This window comes from Ostrea edulis, chromosome 8 (genome assembly GCF_947568905.1).
Source record: "Ostrea edulis chromosome 8, xbOstEdul1.1, whole genome shotgun sequence".
NCBI classification, from domain to species: domain Eukaryota; kingdom Metazoa; phylum Mollusca; class Bivalvia; order Ostreida; family Ostreidae; genus Ostrea; species Ostrea edulis.
The window spans coordinates 62,225,678-62,233,182 of record NC_079171.1 but is presented as its reverse complement, the minus strand read 5'-3'; the positions used below and the strand labels follow the sequence as shown (position 1 = coordinate 62,233,182).

General features: G+C 32.8%; 1 long non-coding RNA gene across 1 annotated transcript; it reads left to right on the top strand.

Annotated features, from left to right (window-relative positions):
* The first annotated feature begins 1,783 nt into the window (after positions 1-1,783).
* On the top strand, positions 1,784-2,321 carry LOC130049103 (uncharacterized). The gene is made up of 3 exons (XR_008797622.1): positions 1,784-1,868; positions 2,003-2,032; positions 2,219-2,321. It is a non-coding gene; the product is annotated as an uncharacterized LOC130049103 (long non-coding RNA).
* Positions 2,322-7,505: the final 5,184 nt, after the last annotated feature.

The window sequence follows — 7,505 nt, the reverse complement described above, 5'->3', positions numbered from 1 at the left end:
CACAAACACTTACAACAGTATAACCCACACAAACACTTACAATAGTATACCCCACACAAACACTTACAACAGTATAACCCACACAAACACTTACAACAGTATAACCCACCCAAACACTTACAACAGTACAATCCATACACATACTTACAACAGTACAATCCACACAAACACTTACAATAGTATACCCCACACAAACACTTACAACATTATAACCCACACAAACACTTACAACAATATAACCCACACAAACACTTACAACAGTATAACCCACACAAATACTTACAACAGTATAACCCACACAAACACTTGCAACAGTACAATCCACACATATATTTACAACGGTACAATATACACAATTACTTGCAACAGTACAATCCACACAGATATTTACAACGGTTCAATATAGACAATTACTTACAACAGTGCAATCCGCACAGCTATTTTAAAAGAGTACAATACACACAACTATTTACAACAGTACAATACACACAACCATTTTCAACAGTATAATCAACACAACTATTTACAACATAATCAATACAAATATTTACAACAGTATAATCAACACAAATATTTACAACATAATCAACACAACTATTTACAACATAATCAATACAAATATTTACAACATAATCAACACAAATATTTACAACATAATCAACACAACTATTTACAACATAATCAACACAACTATTTACAACATAATCAATACAAATATTTACAACATAATCAATACAAATATTTACAACATAATCAACACAAATATTTACAACATAATCAATACAACTATTTACAACATAATCAACAGAAATATTTACAACATAATCAACACAACTATTTACAACATAATCAATACAACTATTTACAACATAATCAACAGAAATATTTACAACATAATCAACACAACTATTTACAACATAATCAATACAAATATTTACAACATAATCAACACAAATATTTACAACATAATAAATACAAATATTTACAACATAATCAACACAACTATTTACAACATAATCAACACAACTATTTACAACATAATCAACACAAATATTTACAACATAATAAACACAACTATTTACAACATAATCAATACAAATATTTACAACAGTACAATCCACACAAGTACCTACAATACAACCCACACATGTATTTACAACAGTAAAATCCACACAAGTACTTACAATACAACCCACATAGGTATTTACAACAGTACAATCCACACAGGTATTCACAACTGTAAAATCCACACAAATATTTACAACAGTACAATCCACAAAATATTTTCAATAATATAATACACACAAATATTTACATACAAAAATTCACACAAATATTAACAACAATACAATCCACACAAATATTTTACAACAGTACAATCAACACAAATATTTTACAACAGTACAACTCTCACAAATATTTACAACTCAGAGTAACATATTTTGTCAATCTACATTTCGCTGAGGTTGCTAAAACTTTCCCTGATGTTGATATACATTTCATTGAAGTCGGTGTATATTTCACTGAGGTCGACGTACAATTTACTGGGGATGTATATATTTCATTGATGTTTCTATACCTATTATTGATGTTAATATATTTATCGATTTATCTGATGGGTCTATTTTAAGTGTATAGTAATTACAAACTTGTAATATAACAAAAGCTGATGTTATAAATCTTTGGAAATATGAAAAATAAAAATAGTTTTTAAAAATTGAAACGCAGGTCGGTGTCAATGTTTGCAAACTGCAAGTTGTCAACAATGATGAATGTCACCAATGGAACAATCACAGAGGACGACGAGAACTTTGTTGTGAGCCGACTACAGAGAGAGCTCCAACACACGGGAATCAAACAATACAACTGTGAGGCATATTTTTCTTTTTTATAAAATTTCATTCAATGTCCCATACTTTCTCTTGACACTGTTTTAATTAATCTAACAGGAATTTGATTCATACGAATAATGAATTTAACTTTGTTTCTGCTCGAAAAATAGGCAGCAACACATCGCATACAACACAGAGTGGTTAGTACATCATTAAATTCATAATATAATGCATTATGTAAAAAATAAAATGGAATTTAAAAACTTTATTTGTTGATTGAGTTAATCTTAATGAAAGAAATAAATTCGTACCTTTATATAAAGCGATCGTAATATTTTTTTCAATTCCTCGCTTCTTGTTGTTTTATTGTTTTATTTTTTGTTTAGAACATTCACCAGAGAAAGCTTCCCCATATTCCGAGGACAATCAAAGTCTCCCAATTACTTATATCATCGGTAAGTACTTCAAAATGATATCCTATACCAGGATTATAGTTAAGAAACAACGCCGAAATTTCAGATACCGATACAACGAAAATAGGACGAATACGAACACTGATCAATCCCATATCTCTTATAAAAAATGCATAATGAAGAATATGTGAAACAAGGAATCCTGTATATACCAGAGGTATCTTAAAAAAAGTTTAAATAACACGTCACCCTACACAGCCCCAGTATGAGGTACAGCTATTAAAATCAAGATTAGCTCTAGTCACTCGCAGTTTAAATGTGAAATACAGACAGTCAAGTCAAAGTTACTCGCCATCACACACAGTCAATATGTGAAATACAAACAGTAAAGACAAGATTATTCATCATTTATCGCAGGCAAAATGTAAAATACAGACAGTGAAGTCAAAATCACACGTTATCACTCGCAGTCAAAATGTTAAATACAGACAATAAAGTCAAATTGTCCGTCATCACTCACAGTCAAAATGTGAAATACAGAGAGTAATGTGAAAGTTACTCGTCATCACTCGCAGTCAAAATGTGAAACACGGACAGTTAAGCCAATGTTACAGGTCGTCACTTGCAGTTCAAATGTGAAATACACGCGGCTGAGTTAAGGCTTTCCCCATAAATTGCAGTGCTGTAAAAATGCATTTTACCGCACTGGCACATTGCATGACGTCACAATGAAAAATACGTCATGGTGAAGGTCATGACGTACATATTTACATTCCTGTTGCGGTTGGAAATGTCAAAATATTTTTTTCGTTATTCACCACCGCTGTCAAAAAATAGACCGCAATCGTGTAAAAATTTCTGTCAAATGGGTTATATTAATTCTCTTCGATATTGAAATAGTTTCAATTTCTTTTTTTATATAGCATACATGTTAAAGTAATATCCATATTATATTGTGATCTTGATATCGCCCCTAATCTGCACGTATAGTGGCTTTCACAATGGACTCATTTGCATAAACAGGGTTCCCATACATACAAATTTCATGATTGGCACGACACCCCGATGTTTTTGAGTGAAAAATGTTTGATTTATGTGACGTAAACTTCAGTGCAAAAGGAAAATGATTATCTCAATATCACAGGTATATTGTCTAAAACCACCTGCCGCCGCATCACGTGATCATTCTGAATATGAAATACAATTATACTATAATATATATATTTCAGTCAATCATATTTTGATCCAATATCAGTAAACCTTCAAGCAATTTCATCCATCGAAATAAATGATGTTTTTCAATTGTATGTTTTCGATGAAATTTCCATTGGCTACCTTAACTGTGCCGTTCAAAGTTAGGATGATCCGTCTGTACATATAAACAATAACATCGAAGTTACTAAAATGTGAGTTCTTGTGACAAGTGTTGTAAACTACATAGATTCACAATCAAGTAGCAATAGACCCAAACAGAAGGAAACAATAAAATCACACAGATGCCCCCAATGGTAAAAAAAATCACGAACACCACACATTAAGTAACGATAAAACCACACGGACACCACAAAGTTTTAAGACATAACGAACAGCACGAACTACATAATGTAAGTAACGATAAAGTCACACGGATGCTTACTCCTCATATGCATCTGATCCCATCACTGGTGTGTCCTGGAGTCCGTGAATACTCAACTGTCTATTTTGTATTGCTTATAGTAGTTATGAGATTGATCACTGTTCGTTATTTTCACCTTTATAGTAGTTATAAGATTAATCACTGTCCGTTATCTTCACCATTATAGTATTTATGAGATCGATCCCTGTCCGTTATTTCACCTTTCACTGATACCACAACGTAATCAAACATTACGAACATCAGATATTAAGTAACGATACTTCCAGGACTCATTACACATTAAGTAGCCATTAAATCACACCGATAACACACATTACGTACAGAAACAGGATCTGTCTGTGCATCACTGTATAACAGCAAACTAATTCTTAAAGGAACGTGTGCATGTGCACTATCAATGTCGTGGCACTGAGTCATTCAAACTGTATGACCTAAGTAAATGTTTCAGACGGATGGACAAAACATGTTCCCGAATTTCAGATTACGGGGCATAATAATCCACACTAATTTCATAAAACAAATGACATTAGATGTATATTTAATTGCTGGATAAAAATTAGAAAATAATTTCAAAATTAAAGATTATCTCCCTCATGCATAGTTCTGATCCTTAGACGAATGTTACTCCAGTTTTTAGCACTCTCGTTTTCCTTTTACCTCTTACAAGTTTATTGTTATTTCGAATTTCCTAAATTTCGGTTGAACATCACTGAAGAGATATTATTTGTCGAAATGCGCATCTACTGCATCAAAATTGATTCCGTATAAGTTTTACATCCACAATACCACGGACTACAGTACGTGTGCATACAGACACTGTGACAGTAGAATGTAAATAACTTTACAATAACAAGGAACTCATAGAGTAAGTCACACCAGTATCGCGCAAACCTCGCACAGGCATTGACATATGTATGTCAACGTCATGTAACAAGCCTGGATAAAACCAGATACAATTCCATATATTTATTTATATCTCTAAATCGACATGAAGCAATTAGTAACGATGATGCGATACAATCATCGCATAATTTGTTCGCCATGTTTATGTCGACATTGAAACAAACAATAAGTCAAATAAAACCAAAAAGCAACGCACATTTGGTAATAATATTTCTATGTCGACATCATTAAAGAGTAACGATGAAACCATACAGACACCGCGGTCACCAATGACATCAGACAACAGCTGAATATTTGATCAGAAGTAAAAAGAGAAGCACACCAATATCTTAGAACACATACAAACCACTGAATATCAGCAACGTATTAAATGCATACAGTACATTGATCACTGTTCATTATCTTCACCTTTCATTAAGAAATAAGATTACCCATGCGACGTTTCAAACAAATATTATATTTAAGTAAATTCGGCTGCTAAATTCCATTTCAAAATCAAATCCAAGGTAGAAACTTTATTCCAAATATAATCAAGGCAGAATTCAAAGAAAATCTATCAGACAGCTATGTTTCCATATTTTATCGTAATATAAAATTTTGTGGTAAATTTCAGATTGTAAAATCCCTGGAGTTAGTTACCTCGGAACACAAAACATGACAGAGAGAGGTTTCGCGTGTCAAGCGTGGAACAAACAGTATCCCCAGAAACATAACTACGGATCCTATCCTGGAACCCACGAGAACTTCTGCCGTGATTTTGAATCTGATGAACCATGGTGCTTCACAACGAACAGAAAAGTAGTCTGGGAACGATGCATAGTGCCTTCATGTGGCGTAAATGCCACAGGTTTGTTATATAGTATCATTTAGTATAATGAAAATAGTAACCCTAGTGTCAATTTCCTTCTACACCGCAATGTTGGTAGTTCTAATAACCACCCTTAGATTGTTCACGCCTATCAGTTCTAAAAAGTAATTCATCATAGATTAAAACCTTGCATTGTTATTTACCAGAATACTATTCACACTGGTTTTATTTTGAAGATCGCTAAATTTCAATTTGGAGACCAAGGTCCAATTGTCGAGTAAGGTCAAACCTAACCATTTACTAATGTTTTAGACGAAGACCGTTCTTTTGAAAAACGTCTGACATTAACACTGAATATCACGGTTGCTTCACATTACACCTTAAAGAGGCGCAATAAAACATATATATCACTGTAACGGCATACATAACTCAAATTCTTCGGCATGTTACATCACACCCGGATCTGTGGATGATTTAACGTAGCGTAAAAATCTTGAATTAGTCGTTTTACAAAATACATACAATGGAATAATCAAACATAAACCAGAAAACCGGATGTTTAGGAGATTCAAATACACATCCATTGACAATACTTCTTTCAACCATTGTCCGATAAAAAATACATTAAAAGAATGCAAACATCAAGTTTGCATCAGTAGAAAATGCATAAGGCGTTTAATTTTGTGAACGTTTTTCTGCTTGCAGTGAATTCTTCCTCATGTGTCTCTGTCGATGAACTGAATATACCTGAACTAAAGAACGAAATAAGTTGTCGATCCTACTGCAAGTAAGACATATTTTTCGAGGGTAGGCACATTACGTGATCGAATATTTTAAGGAAAGCTATTTCAAGTAAGCCATCAATATAAATCAACTAAAAGAACATGATCAATGTAGAAGAGTTCATAGAAAGGAGCAGTAAATACAGAAACGATGTTAGTCGTGAAAAAGCATTGTATTATGGCTATATATCATAAACTGGATACTAATTTCTGACATCACTCTGTGTCATTCACAAGCAACGCCTGGTACCAGCATATATGATTGCTAACTATTTATTACCATCACTTTATCGTGTTTGCATCTTTATGGTTTTAGCTGGATTAGAACAACTATAAATGACGCAATAGGGAAAGGACATCTACAAAATGGGCGTACCTGCGGAATTCATGAGAAGAGCAATTTAATTCGTCGTAAAGAACACCTTCTTCGCAGGGGAACCTTTACACCGTGGATGTGTATGTATATTCAAGTCTGTGTTATAATCTATATAAATTTGAAGGTATACAATATTTTGAATGTTTTACAAGTGCTTTGATTTTTCTTTTTTATGTTAACGCATTCTTATCAATGCAGGATCCCTTCCCATGTGTATACTAATTTCTAACTATGACACCAAAATTTGCATCACAATAATTTGGTTATAAGAAAGTGATCACGACGTTTTGATGAAAGTATGTGTTATTAGTTGCCATATGATTTTCATCAAATTCACTACACCGGGACATCAATTAATTTCATCCCTACAAAATGAAGATAATTAAAAATAATTTATGTTTTGCTGAATCGTGAACACACTTATATTTCTAGGAATAATTATAACAAAATTTAAGAATGTGATACAAAACAGCAATGCTAAGCTTACGCACATTAAATACATTTAGTCAAAACAACGATTCTCAAATGTATCATTGTGTCGCCGAAATCAATGTCGCTATGAAATTCTTCCTTACTGAGATATGACCCGATATTTATCCATGTAATTCAATAGTTCACTACGAAGCATGTGAAAGATGCAATACCATTGAATGTCAGGTAAATAGAGAGTTAACGTGTAGTCGGATTCACTTTTAAAAAATCCTAGAATCGCTAATATTTGACCGAAAATATCGAACATCACAAAATTTAAGGGG